Below are 19891 nucleotides of genomic sequence, written 5' to 3' on the forward strand. Positions count from 1 at the left end.
ATTGTTACAAAAATGAATATCATGGTTAAATGTGCAAATATTCATGGTGTCGATCTGGGCACTCTGACTGTGCTCCATAAAGCCGACTGAAACGTAGAGGTCAAAACAGTTTGTGTCTAGCATGTGTGGGGTCTGCAGAGAATTTATTTGCCTTTTTCATAACCCTACTCCTGCACAAGCCCTGGACGCAGGATGGGGGTGAGTGTCACAGGAGGAAGGGAATGCAGACATTCAGCAGATGTTGGTCACGCTTCCAAATATTTGATTAACAGATCGTGCAGATCTGACCAGAACTTCTGTCGTTGCAGTGGAGGACGGTTGTTTGCAGCACAGACAACATTAGATAACAAATGGTACAATGGATATTTCACGGGCAAACATTAGCGAATGGGTAAAATTTAGAACCTCAACACTGTCCATGCCTCCACGAAGCAAATGTTTCTTAACAGCCAAGAGCCCAGAAACCTCTGCATGAAACAAATAGCATAGAACAAGGGGCTGGTTTTACTGCATGCTGGCTCTAGATACTAATTAGGGAACCTCTGAAGGCAACTGATTAAACTGGATCTTGTTTTGGGGTATGAGAGAAAAAGGGAGTAAATACAAATGCATTTTGCTATTCAGATTGTCAGTACATTTTGTGTTGAAAAACAGACAATGTGGGTTTATCAAGTAGAAATGAAATGGATCGAGCTTTGTAGTTGCAACATTGCAAAATGTAAAAAAGCAAAAGGGAAATAATATTGCTCTACATGGACAGGTTTTGCACTAAGAATCAAATGAGCCTTCACACCCTGATTAATAGCATTTAGCATATTAGTGGCATTTGTTAAATAAATTAATTATTTCACCAGTTTGCTTATGCTAATAATTTATGGCTAGAAAACAATCTTCTGTACAAAAAGTTCAAAGTTCATATATAAAGAATTTATATAATCCACTGTCATTGAAAATCATTTTATTTTTTGCTCCAAGCAATTGATCTGGGGAAAAATATTAGAACTAAATTTAGGAAAGCTGTTGGTTTACTCTTAGCTGTGCTGGAGGGGGACCAAGGGAAGAAAATGAACCAGTATTTCTATGACAAAATTGAGAACCTTTTAGATCAGCTTCATCACAGAAGATACCTGTTGTGCAGTTTTTTTCTCCATTTTCTTTCACTTTTCCCACAGGTACAATATATGACCCAGAAAATGCAGTGGATTTTTCCTAAATTATGTGATCAATTAATTGATAAAAATATTAGCTCCCTAGAGAAGAATAAAAAAAAAATCAATGTACAAGGAGAATAAAACTAATATGCTTCCTTAAACTAAAATGTTTTTTATTCACTGCATTTCTCTGGTTTCTTCCGCATTTTAAACAACCACCCTGCCACAAATACATCTCCTTTTAAACATTTAAGTTGGCTACTGATATAAAATCAAAGTGCCTGCAAAGCCCAACACTACAGATGCACACACACAATGTAAAATGGAAGTCCACACATGTATCTGCTCACATGGACTCACAAACCCACAAATCACAGGTCTCATTTAGATCCCTTTCTGTGTTTTAATTAGAGCCGAGGCAGGCTAATCACCTCCTTAGTAGACAGCATCACTAATGAGACAGAAAGGGAGGAGCTGAGAGGGAGAAAGAGGGGAGAGGCACACATATAATTGAAGGTAGCGAAAACGGATGGCGGAGGAGAAAGTGGCAAGGAATAAAGAAAGCAGACATGAGAGGTTGTTAGGAGTAAGTGGATTACATAGAAGCAAAAGATGTGTGGTTGAAGTTTGAAGGAATAACAGGGGGAAAAAACAAGAGTGGGGGTGGAGGGTCAGATGGAATAAATAAGGACTAGAGGGAAAATTAAGCTTGGGCTGACAACAAACAGATGTGCTCCAAGGGAGGAAGAAGAAATGTGGAAACTGGACTTCTAGGATGAAACACTAGATGAGATGAGGAAATTCGAGGAGAGTGCAGCAGCAGAGTTACAAAGAACCCTGAGAGAAATAATAAAGAGTCTTTTACCTCCCACAAAGCCAGCCATGTCTGCTACAACTCTCTTCAACCCCCTGCCCTCCCTGCTTTCCTGCCTGTGTCCCTGTGGTAGATCCTTTCATGCTGTCACCCTGCCAGTGTCTGAATAGCCTTTTATTATTCAACAGTGTGGGTAGGTCAGGGGGGTCACTGCACAGCCCACCACTCTGCCACCAGCAAACATCTAAACATACTCTGAAAAACGTGACCCTACCTGAATACTTGCACATCAAGTGAAAGAAAAAAAAAGGATGAGGGTGCTTGTAGTTGATGCAAAATGCAAAATTTGAACCAAAACACACACAAAAAAACACAGGTAGGCTTGAACAGGGTCCTCTTTAAGTCTACCTTCTTAGATATATCAAGACCTTTAATATGAGTTCTTCTTTCATTTTAAATTACTCTTGACAAATGGTAAAAAATAAAGGCATTAAATGTCATCTTTAAATGAAGCACCATTGGTAAAAGTGTACATTCAACTTCAAGGATGAGACTCAATTTTAAGCTTACAAAGAACTGCGTCCAGGGCTTGTGCAGGAGTAGGGTTAGGAATTAGAAATATTTATTAGATAAAATAAGTATCACTTTTTTTATTTTCACAAATTGAGTAGAGGTTTTACAAATCAGAAACTGTTATCTAAACTGCAAAATTATCCCGTCACGGTTTTAGGTTGTTTACATAATCAGTTCTCGGAGTTGAAATATCTACGGTACACATAGTACTGCTGCACCTCATTTTATGTCCTGACAACAGTATTTATGTTCTTCTCTTTGCTCCTTGTTCTGTCTTGGAGCAAAGCCGTGTGGTATTTATACCATAATAACCATTTTTCTGTCTCTTTTTCACAGCCATCTGTGCCTGTGTTAGACACATTGTCAGAACATAGACTGCTACAAATATTGCTGTGTTTTTGTCCCTCTAAGAACTCTGGGATTAACAGAGCTTATTTCAGAAAGAGAGGTTTGGGATAATTTAGATTTGGATTTGCCATGTGGTTTCTCAAGCTCGGATGCTTTCCCTCCATTGTTTGCAGCATTCTCATCAAGGCAAGCTACAATGCTCAAGCAACTTCGGGAGTTAGTTTTGTATTATCAGCTAATCAAAAGGTCAACAAGCATGAAAACTGAGCTCAAAAATTGCCTCAGATTTTGATGTTTATGGATGACTGGAGGAAGTGTTGCATGTAGGGGAAAAGTATTCTGCAATCATCCCAATTGCAAGAGGTCAGTGTTGCCAGCTGCTAATTTTTGTCTTTTGCAAAAAGGCAGAACGCAAATCGTTTATTACACCAAAAAGGGGCATGTTATGAAACTTTCTTAATGAAAGTTTAAGTTCTGATGTTAGAATGTTTTTTTCTCTGTGCTTTAAATAGGCTAGTATGCACTGGTATGCTGTACCAGCTCTTATAAAATTTACCCCTCAGAGTACCAGGACTTTTTCCAACCTTACTTAAGTCTCAGCTTCATTGGTACATGTTTCCCCTACAGCTTCACTCCACCCAGGTGGCACAAAATGTGTTTGGTCATTGCAAGCTTGACCCTGGCCTGTATCAAGCATACTCTGTTCGTACACAGGGGTCTACAGCAAGTGCTGCAGGAATTGCCTTAACTAATATGTGATGGGAGTTAAGGTATGTGTATGTGACAGCTATGTGAGGGTGGGTGTGGCTTGTGTGTCACTGTCTGACCTGAGACTTCAAAAAGAAATTAAGGTCTTTATTGATCAAAACCGGAAAGAAAAGTAAGAACAATGAAAAACAAACAAAGCAAGCAGGGAGGCAGTCTGACCACAGCTTGCATAGCTGCAACAAAAAGGAAAGAGGATGGATGGATGGATGGATGGATGGATATAGAGCCTATAAAGCTAGGAAAAAGCTTTATAGCTTTCTATATATATCAGGATTAGACAAATATATCAGGATTAGACAATAAACTTCACAATAAAACTCAATCAATTTGACTAGAAGGGAAATATTTTTATTATCAGCTAATCAGATCATTTGCAGGTTTCTGCAGAAGTGGTGAAAGTATAAAAAAGGCGGCAAAAGTATGGAACCAAGTAATTAACTGCTTACTAGATGTATTAGATCATCCCATATTCCAGATGAACATGCATGTGCACAATCAGACTTTTCAGAGACAGTAAAACCAAGGCAAATAAATGACAAAAAATAAATAAAAACAGAAGGGGGAACAAGTGAAATTTGTGCTTAACAGCAACAGGATGTATAGAAAATACTGTTTTTTTGTTTGTTTTTTCAGGCAAGTGGGCTGCACATCAAGTTGATAATGCCTGACAGTCCCTGATGCATTTATTATAACACTTGTCTTTGCCTTGTTAGCCCACCATATATGTCTCTGCCATGCATCTGTAGCCCTGGAAGCAACTCTGGCATTTTCCTGGGATGTGCTTGTGTCTGTGTGAAGGTATATGACTGTCCGTGTGTGACAGGGAGAAAAACAGAGATAACAGTAGTCCGGTGGTATCAGCTCTATCTTATCTTCAACACAGCCAGAAGCAGGTATACAAGCTAATTGGAAAGTGGCAGACACATTGCAGACTGGTGAAACACACATTCACTTCTTCCTGCTAGTGGAGCAGACCGGGAGAATTTGAAAGAAGAGGATGAGACAAATAAAAAATAAAAAAATCATAGGATGAAAATGAGACAAAAGGAAGGAAAAGTAGTTGTATATGTGACAGAACAAGCGGAAGAGATTGCTCTGGAGATGGAGGCTGGGGGAATTTGTGGGAAGACAGCAGAGCTCACAGATGCAATATCAACAAGACAAATGGTAACTAAGGCACACTTCGCTGCTGTATGCTACAGGTTTTGTGCCTATTCTGTCTGTATGTGTACTGTCAGTACTGAGCACTAGGGAAATAGGAAAACAAATAGTTTCTCTCATTTAACTGTACAGTATGTGAATCTTCTACACTTGAAAAGGAATCACTTTGTGAAAACTTTGCTTAACAGATCTACCTCATTAGGAGTGCACAACTCCTCCTACATGGTGTACCGCTAATGTGTTTACCTTAAACTTTCTATCTTTGAAGAAAGACTATAGGTATAATATAATAATCCATCAATGCCAAAGTCTAATGACACTGAACTAGACTGCATGTGTTTCCTCGACTTGTTAAACCATTTGTATATCATGTGAAAATAAGACTAAGTGTACACCTCAATAATAGTTTGGCATCCTTAGATTTCTCCCTTGAGAAAATCAACACCAACTCTGTGAGCATGAGACTAAATGTCATTTCCTACATTTAGATTTTTAGTTAGTATTCACACTATCCCTTGGCACTAAATTCAGATAGCAATTAAGATATTTCACTGGGAAATAAAACATTCCTTCAAGAAAGAAGATAAAAGTGTAGTGCTGTAAAAATAAATTTTCTTTATAAGGATTGTATCTGGTTTTGTTTTTTGTCACATTATAATATTTTATATCATTACATTTTGATATTGGACAAAGATTAGTTGAGTAAATGCAAGATCATATTTTCAAATGATGATTTCATTTGATAGAGGAAAAAATAAATAAAACAATTCAAATCCAGCCAAGCCTTATATTATAAGGGCTTGATTCACAAATTAAATGTGATTAACCCCATTGTTTGGGCTGATGAGTCCTATTTCATTGGCTTCAGACCGGTCTGATTACTGTTATACCATTAGAGCCAAGAAATAAGTTGAATCAGAGATTGTAGTGTTAGTTTGTGTTTTTGCTTCTCACTGGTTTTTGTACTTCGATTATTTTGTGCCATATATACTGTCACATAGGGTGTTCCAACCTGGTTTATTTCTTTGTGTTAACCTTCTTGGTTCTTGCTTGTGCTCTGGTCTCTGTGCTGGTTTACAAGAAATTCCTGTTTTTAGTGTTTTGTTTCTAGTTCTGCTCCATTTGTGTTTACTATGTGATTATTTGTGATTTCACCCAGATTAATGATTAGGTTCTTGAGCTGTTTTGCATTTCCTCTGATTAGTCACACCTGGTTCTCATGCCACTCACCAAGCATCCCAGAAGTTAAAAGCTGTTAGATTCCTTGCCAGAGTCTTCTGTTTCCTCCATTCTGGCTTTCCTGTTCTGCATTGTTTTGCTTCTTCAATCAGATTTTTTTTTTCTTTTTTTGTGCCATTTCCATGTTTTCTGTAAGTTCTTTATTAATCACATTTCATTGCAATTAATATGGGCCAAACATTGTTTTCATGTTTGAGCACACTCCACCACCTCAGCAAAACACAGCATTCATAGGCAAAGGAATCTCAAAAGGCAACACAGCAACAACTAAAGAAATGCAAGAATTGATGAGTAACAATGTCTCGGAGACCTATCACTTTGGAAGACGTCACAGCACCCTTTTGAGCTTTAGCTCCACCAAATCATAGAGAAGCCATTATTCACTAGTAGAGGGGGGAAAAACTGAACAATGATGAACAGTCCTCGATGTAACTGATCTATCTATGTGTTATCCCCAAACTTGTCCTTGAAGTCACAAAAGAATCAGGAACAACATCTAAATCAGTCCAAAATCACTTGTCTCATCATCTGTCAAGTCTTGTCTTTGGAAAGTGCATCCTGCTAAACTTGGCTAAAAACTAGAACACAGTATTGGAGAAAAAAAAATATTGAAAAACATGAAAGATAATTGTAGTAATGTGATGTTCTGCGGTTTGTTCATTGCTTGGGGACCTGGACAACCTTTCATGATTGATGTAGCTGTAAATTCTGGTTTTCTCCAGACATATTATCATCAGCGGTATACTATTTATGTTTGACATGAAAAACACAAAAATAAGGTTTGGTTATGGCCTAGTTTAAATTGAATTTGAATCAAGTTGAGATCCTCTGACATAAGCTTAAGCAGGTGGTTTATCCTTAACAACCCTCCAATGAGGCTGGCTTAAAATAATTCTGCAAAAAATAATGAACCAAAGCATCTTAGTACTTTTGTAAAAGACTTAAAGCTAATTATCTAAAAAAACTTGTTGCGGCCAGGAATGGCAAAGTAGTTATTAGGTTTATGTGACAATTATTTAACATTCATTGAGAATGTTTTCTTTTGCTGTACCAGTCCTTCCTTATAACAATGTTGCATTTTATGTCAATTTATTTGATTTGGGCCGGCGCTATATAGCAAATTAATTCCTTAATGTAGATGAAAAACTGCTTGCCAACATTGGTGTTTAGGGTACTCAAATCAGCTTTTAAGTGACTTTATGTGTGCATTGTGCAAGTTTACTGGTATATAAACATTGTACATTATGTTTATTATCTCTGAAGAGAAAATAAAAATTACAGAACTGAATAAATTGCTGCAAAATAACCATTAAACAAAAAAGGGAAATTATAAAGAACAATAAAGGTTCTGAGACACTTGATTTTTCCACTGAGCGAGCTGATGGTATGACAGTAAAAGAGGTTGTCAGAGAGGGAAATTAAATATAAGCTTTCTGAGCAGGTGGATGACACTGAAAATATTACTCGCTGGGAATTTAAAAAGATGTCTAAACTCAGAGATTCAGTTCTACATTTGGTTTTACAGAAATCAAGAAACTGCTTTTTCATTATTGTTTTGAGTTTCTAATTGAATTCTTTGCTGCATAATGCATTCTCTTCATTCCCCCCCAGAGAATAAATCATTTTGTAAGAGATGCTGTTGTAGAGGCAGTTCATTTCACACACTACAGCACTTTGCAATGTAAAACATAAAAGCAGAAAATTGTATAAGTTAAAAAGTTTGGACCCATTTGACTTGAACTGAGACTCCTGATAGTCATTGATTTTAAAAGGTGTTGCAACTCTTACGAATGTGCTGGAAACGGGGGGCTAAAATGGACTAACAACGAGCAGTCGTAAACTGCATGACTTCTAGGATATGGGTGTGTTATGAACGGAGCTTAATATTTGCCTTTATCTTTTATTTAACATGGTGTTTCTCAATTGTGGTGACATATTTTGGATGTGTGTCTGTTCCAGAACACCTGATCCAAACGACTGCATGACCTCCCCTGGATGCCATCAAGTGCTGCCTACTTTAGTTAGGTGTGTGGCAGAAGGGAATCACCTAAAACATGCAGCGCAAGATATATCCATCCATCCATTTTCTTTACACCCTTCTTCCCTAATGGGGTCGGGAGGGTTGCTGGTGCCTATCTCCAGCTGCGTTCCGGGCGAGAGGCGGGGTACAACCTGGGCAGGTCGCCAGTCTGTCACAGGGCGAAAGATATATATATATATAGATAGATATATATATAGATAGATAGATAGCGGTCTGTGAAAACATTGGGTTAAAGTAGTGTTTCTCAAGTCCTCAAGAACCATGTCTTTAATAAGGTAAACTTTTTCTTTCATTCCTGAAGAGATAATATTCATAAGTGGCAATTTATTATGAATGCTCATTTCAGAATTCATAATAAATTGCTTCCAGAGACACATCTTTGTTTTGGACTTTTGATGTGTCATCCCTTTCAATTTCAGTATCATCTGCACATGTCGCTCTCTAATATGAGGTCATGCTGACTCTGCCACTTGACCACTTATTTTTTGAAGGGAAGGAAAAAAAAAAACATTAAATTGTTTTTACATGCCAAAGATTCATCTGCATTATATGAATCAATAAATTTCTTCACAAGCCAAATAGCGAGTCCCCCAGGTACCAGCCAGAAGAGGGTGAACTCTAACTTATAAAACAAGCTGTTCAAGGTCAACAGCAAGTCTGGTGCGGTTTCAAGTATGGTTTAGTGTAGAAATATCTCTGCATGGGGCATCGTGTCTCACAGTGGTTAGAGTGCACACAAGCATGGTTATGGTAGCATTGTGACAGGATTATATTTCACAACCAGTGTGTGTTTCAAGAGGACAGTGATCACAAGCATATGTCAAAACTGGTTTTGGAGTGTAAGAATCCGTCTAATATTAAGCCTTTGGAATGGTGTCAAAAATGTGTAGCCCAAGGTAAGTTGGGCTAGCAAACCAGCCAATTTAATCTACTCAAATATACAAGCTTCAACCTTCCTCACATTCATCCCTATGCATAAGTATTTGTAAGCTCTAACTATATCAATTTACAAAGGATATCAAAATGTAGGAAATACAATCTGTTGGCTTTTATCCCAAATAACAGCCTACAACGAAGTTTGAATATGTTTGTTTTCTCAAACTGCCTTGAGAAAACAACATTGCCATGGATGTCTTCCTGTGTTTCTCTGTGGGTCATATAAGTCATTATGGTGGAACTGTGTAGAATAAATCATCAAAATCAAAACAGAGCTCGCACATGAGTAGGAAGGTAAGAACTCACAATAATGTTTATTGATTACAACACTGGAGCTCAGTGTCCTGCCTTGTTCTTATTACAGATGAAAGCCATCATTGCTTGGAGGTTTCCTGGTATGCCTCCTGAATCAGAGTGTGTATGTGAGACAGAAAGATGTTAAACACCGGGTAGCTTTCACTACATGTAAAAGTAATCAAGCATGAACAAAAGCTGGTGTTGATGATGATGTGGTACTTGTGGGAATTAATTTGGGTAATTATGATGCATGCTTGTTTGGCTGGTGTTTTAAAAAAGTGAAAAAAAAATTGGAGGGCATGTTAATCAGCATAATATGCTTCTGTGTGTTTCAGTACTTATAATGTAAGCATAATTGTGGCTAACTTGACGTTGTATCAGCATGTGTTTATTTACTGCCTGCTCTCGTTTCCCACCATTGATGAGGCCCCTGGGAGCGACAGTTTGCATTTAGGCAATGTGTGGTTTTTTGTGTTGGAGTTTTTAAAGTAAAACCATTAGAGAGCATCCTTTTCATTTGCTGTTTACATAGCACTGGAAGAAGGCTGTAAAGTGAATTATTTGCTTGTTAGCAGAGGAGGCAATAATACCAGCCAAGGAGCAACGCAGACTTGATGAGGCTTGTTTAATGATAAGCAGCTTCGATGAACATTTTCCTCATCTCTATTTGCGCATTAGAGAAATATTTTTCTGTGTCAAGTTCTGTGAGTCAGATTAATATTATTTGGCTTTTTTTCATTTCACATATAAATTGATATTTACTTGTCAGATCGCTGAGTTATCTGCTACACCCTGTCGGAGACTTAAGCGTCTCTGGCTCAGACTCGTTAATGCAGGAGATTCCAGAAGAGTCAGTGAGTTAAAATCAACTAATCTTTAATAAAGTCACAAGATATATCTTGAAGAGCCACTTACACATCAAAACACATTCAACATTGTCCAGTGGCAATTCCAGTGAGGTCGGAGGTCTTTTTGTGTGTACAAACTGTTGTATTAAAAAAAACATTCCCTCTTTGTCCTGCGGTTTTCCTCTCCATCCACCTACGTGACCATGGTTTATTTCATGTTAGTCTGCTTTGCTCAACAACCTTCCATAGTTGCATCCCTCTTCCTTATATAGTAATGGAATGTGGGTCGAACTCAGAGACTACCACAGCAAGAGTGGGTTGGTATGCTGAAACGGAGCAGATATTGCATTCTTTGTTTACATGTCACAACAAAGTAAACCTATGATTATAAGTAAGTATAACATTCACCAAAGATCATTTCAGAATTCTTATATTCTCCACAACCCCGAACCATTTCACAGTTGAAATTGTAGATTTTCTTTTTCTGTTTTAGCCTCATAACTTTTTTCCCCCTTCATACCACCATAATCATTATAATATCAGTTAGTTTGAAAAAAAAAACAAAAACTTATTTTCAGAGTAGTAAACAGGGATCTGAAGGAAAATTTGGTAATTGGCATGTTGGAAGAATAATCTCTCTTGAATATCAAGTGACTGGCAGTAATAAGAATGCAATATTATGCATGTGCAGGTCAGGTGAGGAGGAATGAAACCAAATTAAATGCAACATCAGTCACCTTGATTGTCAAGAGAGTGAGGATTTGAATAATAAAATTGGCTTCACTTTATGAAATGTCATAATTTCATCCATCTTTCCATTTTATCCAGCCACCATCCATCCACTTTGTCATTTTGTCCAAATTCTGTTTTCGTTTCCCTTCCCTGCCATTCCTGCACCTCTGTAACTTGCGTGCCTGCTGAGCCTGATTGAACAATTGCTGTTCACTGTTTGGCTTCTGTACAAAAATTTCCTGCATAAACTCAAGACACCATGTTAAGCATTTCCACAGCAAAGCCTAAGAGCTTATGAAATTTGTGGACAATTTGTTCATCTTTACAGCAACACTGCCTTCCAGAAAAAAAAAAAAAAAAAGAAAAAAACTAAATGATTGTCTGAATCCACTTTATCTCCCTAGTTTGTATAACCTTTCCCAAGGTCTTTCTTTTTCTGCTCCCCTGACCAAATCAGTGGGAGTTCAGGTGTGACTAGGCTAGAGTATGACTAATAAGGGACACTTGCACATACACACAAATGGCAGTCACACCTAGGAGTCTGCACTCTCACACACATATTGAAGTACCCCAGCTCTCTCAAGGTTGTCACAAATCAATCCAGCGTTGTTTTCATTAAGTTTAGGTGAGAAGTGGTGTGTGCAAATGATGGAGGAGAGAGGTTTTAATCATGAACATCTGAAGGGCCAGAGGGTACACAGAAGTTTTCATCTCTTTTCATCTTAGTAAACTGCTATAGTTTTCCCTCCTAAATCTTTATTCATTTTTGCACTAACTCTTCCTATTCCGTCTTTGTATCCCCCCATTTCTAACTCCACACTTTCTGTTTCCCCCATTTATGTTTTAACAATCCCTGTGCTTTGAACACAAGTCTTCCATGTTTAAATGCTTATAGACCCTTATATTATGCATACACATATATAAAAATTAATATACATTAGATTTAAAATTATCAAATGTCAACTGAGAACAATACCAAAGACACTAAGAAACGCTGGGAGCTAGTCAGGAATAAATATCTCAAAGTAATATCTATTTTCAAATAATTTGATAAGAAAAAAAAGAACAAAGATAAATCAAAGGACTACTACATCTAAAGAAAATAAGATTTCATAAAGGGTGACATTTCAGGAGTTGAAAATACAAATAATTAAAAATTCTGAAATAGACAGTGTCTACATTATGATCTGTAAACAGGTTTTTCACTCACTAATGGAACCAACCTGCACGCAGCTGCAATAATTACATTTCTGAGCCTGGCTTATGGTTAAATCTTAGTGAAAAAACTGAACATTTCACCCAGACTGGAAGGCCAATGGTTTTTTTGTAAATTTTGGGGGATGTGCTAGGTGGTTCCTCTGCATTTGAACACAATATACTTAATGTCTCTGATGATAAGTATGTCAGAGGAGTTCAGGAAGAAATGTTTCACATAAATTTGTCAAATATATATATATATATATATATATATATTGCAGCTCAGTCTGACAATTACATGAGAGCTAGATGTCACAACAGTCTGTTTGGTATATGTAAGAACCTCTTTGCCTTATTATGCCAGACAGGTACCTAAATGAATGGCCTCTACCTTTTTCTTTCTATCACATTCTTGAGGCAAGAGACCAAGAATGTAAGCAAACTACATTTGTAGAAAAAAACTACATGATGCAAAGAGTGACATTCCAGAGAGCAAAGAAAAATAATTTAAATATTTAACAAGTTCAACAACTGTTAATTATTTAAGAAGCTTCTTTTTAATTTTCAAATTACCACAGTACAATTATTCATAGAAGAAAACTTGTACATGCACTGACAAACACTGAGATAATTACTTTGACCGTAACACATCAGAGTCATAAAAACATTGATTTTTATAGATTCAGGACACTATCTTAGGGATTGTTATGACTAATTTAAAAAGCTTTGTCTCGGATATTGTGAAAGCAGTCAAATACAGGTAAAAGGTCAGATCAGAAGGTTTCTTCACCTTACACACAATCACCATTTTACCTGGTCTTTCAACATATTTCATCCCTATGTTATCATACCGACCATCTATCCCACTTATGTCACAGCTGTCAGACCTCAATAAGTGTAACCCTTGTGCAACCCCAGGAAGTGGGTCAGCAGGGGATACTTAAACATGTAGCTGTCTGGTAAGGGCCTAACCTCAGGCAGAAAATCACCTCCTGGATATAGCCATACAATCACACACAGACCTAGAAGCGCTTTCACACATACACAGATTTTATGGATGTCTGGGCTTAGAACAGAGCAGCAAAAGTGTAGGTCTGTTGAACTCCAACTTATGTTACTTTTAATCAGTCCAGGTTGTAAGCACTGCAGATTGCAGAAACAGACAGGGCTTTGTGTCACTCAGACCATGCACCCCTTTCCTGAATACCTGGTTTTAAACATGCACCTACCAGTCTAATGTCTGCCAGCAAGTTTCTGGAGCTAGTTAGAAATGTGGTTGCTTCTGTTTGTGTTTGTATTTGAAGTCGATGGATTTTTGGCTTGACGTTCCTCTACTTCCTCTTCTTCCCAATTTAAAAAATGATGAGAAAACGAACAAATCCCTGGGATTTGTTTGGCAAAACTCGAGACCTTGACCTCATTAGAAGCCATGCAGCTGAAGGAACAACTTTTGTCAATAGAGCTGTCATATGTTGTTTTCTTGTAGCTGTAAGAGGCACTGATGCAAATGTTTTGATACCGTTCATTCATGTCCACTGACATCTTCAAAAAAGCAGCTGTCACTGCATGTTTTAAAACAGATATATCAAGAGATGATGGCTGCCTTCATGAGGATAAAGTCTGGCCTGTCCTCATTACCAGCCTGACACACATGCTCTATCAAAGAAATCGGACCAACTGAAGACCAATTCTGTTTGGATGTGACATGTTTCCGAGAGTCTTCCCTTTCTAAAACACTAATCTCTGGACCCCAAATTAGCTGTCAGTCATCAACGACATACAGACATCGTATCGTGCAAGAGGCAGTCCCCGACAAATCAACAACCCGTCAATCATGCGCGCACACACACAAACACGCACTCACACGTTGACACAAATGGGTAAACAGTGCGTGTGTGGACACACATATGCACAATCAGGGACCCATAGATGTGTCTTACATCTGATAGCATTTCCTCCCTTAGACTAATAAGCCCTAACTTTGTTTTCTTCATTAATTCAAGGTGACCTGCAAGGCATTAGAGAAAAGAAACGGAGCTGAGGGCTCTCAAGTGGCCTCCTAATTAATATACATTTGATGCTTATATTGTCTCACTGAACTGCTGTATAATTGATATAGGCTGCCTCCACTCCAAAAGGGATCGTTAAAAAGTCAAGGAAATATTTAGAAGTATCCGACTGCCAACATGTATAAGCTGGTATTAAATATTGATTGACTTGGTTTTGGAATTTAACTTCATTGGCTGAACATTTAGCTGATAATAAAATTGCCCTCCACTGTTTTCACACTGACATTTAATTGTATAATTCCTTATTTGCCAACTAGATGACCTCTTAAGACAATTGCTCTGACATTATTTTATTTTGGAGTATTAGAGTAAAGCGAGCTGAATACCAATGCACACAACACATTTTGAGTTTTTATTTACTCAACTCTTAAAGAGGGGCATCATGTTACAATGTGATTAATCAAAGACATACTTAGAGACATACTTGGTAGAGCTGTTGCCTTGCAGCAAGAAGGTCGGGGTCTTTCTGCATGGAGTTTGCATGTTCTCCCTGTGCATGCGTGGGTTCTCTCCGGGTTCTCCGGCTTCCTCCCACAGTCCAAAAACATGACTGTCAGGTTAATTGGATTCTCTAAATTCTCCCTAGGTGTGAGGGTGTGTGTGAATGGTTGTTTGTCCTGTCTGTTTCTGTGTTGCCCCGCGACAGACCTGTCCAGGGTGTACCCCGCCTCTCGCCCAGAACATTAGCTGGAGATAGGCAACAGCAACCCTCCCGACCCCATTAGGGACAAGGGTGAACAGAAAATGGATGGATGGATGGATACTCAGAGTGTTGCTGTTATTCTTTAATTTGTCTTTGAGAAATCATTGGATCTCATCAGGCAATCATTCTGGTTACCTATGTTTGCATTCACTGGAGGCTCCCTATTTCCACAAAATCTTTTCATGAAGCTGTGCTGTCCAGTTGAGCTTCCCTTCTGACTATCAGAGCACCCTTCCCCCAGCCCTGTCTCTCTCAGCTCCTTCAGACTAGCACCAACAGCAATTAGCAAACTCCTGGTAGAACTGCATGTCTGCTCAGCTCATCAAACTGAGCACTGACTTTTTGTCAGTGCAACACTGCGAGAATAGCTGCAAATTGCATAATGGAAAAGCATTGTTGACATAATGTGCTATAGGCAGGATGTTGGAATGAGCAGAAGCATCTTAAAGAGACAGAGGTCACTTTCAAGGCATCACATTTCTTTAAGTCTTGTTTGATGGTTACAGTATTTTTATAACAACTGAAGGTGACAAAGCTACATGACTTTGCTACAAAATAGCACTACGTGCCTAGAAAATACGTCATACCGTTCAATTCAAGTTGTCATTTTTCTTCCTCGCCACAATCAGGAGCATGAAGTGCTTGTTGACAGTAAAACTCTAAATCATTTATATAAAAGGCAGATTTATATTTCAAATTATTTTTATCAAAAAAAAAAATCTGTTTCTGGAATGAGACTGAATATAATTGGTTCCATTTGGGGGGAAATAAGTAATGTGTCTACTTTAATTTAAATTTTACTGTAAAAATTACATGTCAAACATTTGTACCCTTTTCCAGTGAAAAAAGTTACAAATTGCAATTAAATTAAATTAAATTATTATTGGACCTCTTCTAATAATTGCTTACCAGGGATTTGCGTCTTTCCACTGGCATTTTAACAACATGTCTTTGGTATTGAGCTCCTAGTCTTTGAGGAAGGAAAACCTCTTTCTTTTACACTAATCCTCTGTTTCTCAGATTCCTGTCAAAACTCTGGAAAGACCACCCCACAATGTTGCTATTACTTTGTCAGAAGAAATATGTTTGTCAAATTAAAATATTAATTTCAGCTTAAATTTTGTGGGGTTATCATTAAATCTGCTTTTAACTGTAATTTGTTTCCACTGCCCATTTTTCCTTCTGAATGTCTGAGAATCTAGATGGTCTGTCCTCACTGCTTTGGTGGTGATTGCTTGTGAAGCCTTTGTGTTTCTTTGTGCCATGTCTTGGTGGGCCAGGGCAATTTGCTGTCAGTGCCTTTTTGGTAAGAGAATGTGTGCACAAACCCCACAGATGCATGTGTGCGTGTGTGTGTGGGAGCGTATGTGTGTGTGTTTACAAAGAGTCTGCTGTGAATCATGCAGAGAATTAGGCCAAGGAAAGAATGACTGGATGATTATGAAGCAAACAAACAAGGATCACTAATGGAGTAGAACATAACAAAACAGAAATCTACTAACTGGAGACTCAAATGCAACAGTACACTTGCCTTTCACGAAAGAGAAAAAATCATACAGTTCTCAACCACTTTGGTAGACACAGTCTTTTAAGCAGTAATAACATGCTGTAAGAGTGAGGATAGGACTGTCAAAGCAGAACAGCAATATGCTAACTTTAAAGGTGACCAGTCACATTCTTTCTTTGCATAGGCAATAAATTTGTCGCGCAACTGTTGACATCCCAAGCAATATGCTGCACTCAGAGTACTGCGATCAGCGCACTCACTGTGAGCATGAAAAGACTTGGCTACCCCTCTCGTCTGCTTACACACGCATACAAATAAACACATAAACACACACACACGCACAAAAACAGATAATAGTGGTGATAAAGCAATAAAGCTCTGTGGAACCCTATGGAAAGCAGAGGAGAAGATACAAGGGAATACAGGAATGAATAACAATCACAGCTCTGATGGGGGTAGTTCTTTATAGTTAGGTGCGTGTGTGTGTGGTGGGGGTGGGCATGTGTGGTGGGGGACGGCTTCAACTTTCCCCTTCAAGCAGCAGTGAAAGCAAGCTCCTGTCCCCTCTGTGGTCCTTCTCCTCCCCTTGGCAAAAAAGGGAATCCACCAAATAGCAGCTAATTGAATGAGTGACAATGAATGGCCAGACGAGGCGACAGATGCTCGCGTGCCTTTACAACCAAACCACCAAAAGAATCACCGCACCCTGATGCTCGCACACACACTTTTGTTTCCACTGCTATCTGGATGCAATTTAATGCAACCGCTTCTTAAACCTGCGGTGCCTATATTCCCTTCTGAGCAAATTTTCATTGAATAAATATAAACACCTTACAGAGCAACATCAGGAAATTATGGTTCACAAGCGAACGGACAAAAGAAGTCCACTAATAGGAGTATGTTGAAAACTAAATGCAGTTGAAAATTCGTTATAGTTAATGAAATAATATAATTAACTCTGACTTTCAACATCTTGGTTTCAACTAAAATTGAGTGCTACATTTCTGCTGGGGTAAATAAAAACAAGGACTGGGTGACCTGGAATAGCCATAAAGAACAATATTGGCTGACATTAAGGGATTGAGGGGTTGAGTCCACGGTGGTGGAACATGAAAGGGTGAACATATAATTATGGCTGAGAGATGTTTGATTCACTCTTTGAGTTTGTGGCTATAAGATCTGGACACACAAAAGGAGTTGTAGACACCGCATGAACAGTTCTGCAGCCAAGCAAGAGGCAGTTTGCTTGTAGGTGCTGATTGCATCCATTTGTAGAGACAGCTTTAGGCTTCTGAAACATCAATGGATCAATAAAAATATGTATAGGAGGCTAAAAACAGAAGTTAAAGAAAATCTTTCCAAATCTACAGACACCCCTCCTTTGCACCTGCTGGGGGGATGAATATTTGTAGCATGAATTACTTAGCTCTAAATCCACTGTTTGTTTGGCTCCTCTGATTATCTAGCGTGCCTAAACGTATTAAGCCTCCATCTGCTTTTCTTTTACTTAGATTATAGCCCACCCCCCTCTATACATTAATTGTTGTATTCTGTCGTTTTTAATACCTCCGTGCACCCGCACCCCCTTCCAAACCATGTCCCTTTTCTTTTGCTTACTTTTTCCACAAACTCCGGAGCAGACTTTGTTCTCCAAATGTGATTAGCTTCCTTGGGACACAGGGAGTAATTGCATTACTCCATTGTGAGCATTTGGAGCTATGGAAATGCTGGGCGCCCACATTAAACCTGTTTAAAGAAAAACAACTGTGCTGTAGTGAAAGATGTGCAAAAAAGGAGTGAACTCAAACATTTTGCAGACATGGCTCCTCCAGTGAATAGACACTACGAGTGGGAATAAATGAGGTTTTTTCCGCTAATTTACGAGTCAGGTTTAAAAAAGAGGGAGCTTTAGGTTGGTGTCCATGCACGTTTGGAATATTTAATAAGCTTTTGTTCCATTGAAAAAGACACAAAGAAGACTTAGGAGATGTGCAGATGCATTGCATTAACAGACTAAATGAAGAACTTGGTGTTAAACGAACAACATCATTACGCCTTAACCTGGCATTTGATCATATTTCTCATCCAGTGAGTTTTGCAGATGTTTTTAAATTACTCATTTGTCGCCAGATGCTATCTCTTATCTGTCTTACTTAGAAAATGATTTATAAATACTTAGACCGAAAGATGTCGTGACGTAACCAATTGGAAATCAATCTGTCTTAATGGGAAAGTATTTATTTGCAAACCTCCTATTATTTTTCTCACATTTTTTTCCATGTTGCAACCACAGAATACAATCAATTATATTTGAATGTCCTGCAAAAAAACCCAAAACAAAACAAAAAAAAGTTGTGCATGATTTTCTATGTATTTTTTGTTCAAATACAACTTTTAAAATATGGCATAAATTTTCTTTAAGCCCTTCTGAGTCAATGCATTTGTAAACCCACATTTTGCTGTGATTACAGACGCGAGTCTTTTGGGGTATGTTTCTGCCATCTGGAAAGTTGTGCAAATTTTCACAAATACTGTTTGTAAAAAAATCAGATTGAATTAAAAAACATTGAAACACAGTTTTCAAAAATTCTCAATTAGATGTTGATATGGATTTTGATTGACCCATGATTATGCTTTGATTTTAAACCATGCTTATACAGGTCTGGGTTTATGCTTACAGTTATTAACTGACTGTAAAGTAAAGTTTCACCTTTTAACAAGGTGAAACAAGCTTAACAAGCTTTCTTCCAGGATTCCCCTGTACGCATTCCATTCATCATCCAATTAACGTGTACATTTAACTCTTAAACATTGTACTCAGGTTGATATAGAGTGCTGGTTTTCTGTCACACATGAAGGCTGAAGATTTTCAATTCCTTATTTTATCAGAGTATCTTCTTTCATGTTAGCTTTCATTTTGCATGGCGTGTGACAAACTGCAAAATATTTCAACAATGGCCTTCCTCTTTCCACTCTTCCAAAAAGCAGAATTGTGGACTGCATCATTTACTATCCACGATTTATGTCATACATACACCAACAAAAAAGTTACTGCGAAATAAAAAAGTTTTTCAAGCCACTAACTCGAATTAATTATGTGTGGTCGCTTGGTATATCAAGTGACAGAGTGATTAAGGACATTTTCCTCATCTTTGGACCCCAACAAGAACAACAACCACATTCACACGTGACAAATGTGTGAATGAATGTGGAAAAGCTGTTCGGTACTTGGTGGTGCAGTCCACAATCCCCCATGACAACTTATTTCTTCACAGTTTTAGGGAGCTGTGGTGGGGATGCTCTGCTAGGGTGCTGTTGGGTCGGCTGTAATCGTGGGGTCCCGGTGTCAAACAAACCGCGCCAGATGGTGACCAGAATGCACGGTCTCTGTTGCGCACATTTATTAAACCTTAGATCTCCTTCTCTCCTCGCTCTCTCCCAATGCTCTGGTCTCGTGTGTGCTTGCGCATTCATGCGTATTGGGTCCTCTTCCCCCCTGGTCAACTG

This window comes from Gambusia affinis, linkage group LG04 (assembly GCF_019740435.1).
Source record: "Gambusia affinis linkage group LG04, SWU_Gaff_1.0, whole genome shotgun sequence".
Classification (NCBI taxonomy): domain Eukaryota; kingdom Metazoa; phylum Chordata; class Actinopteri; order Cyprinodontiformes; family Poeciliidae; genus Gambusia; species Gambusia affinis.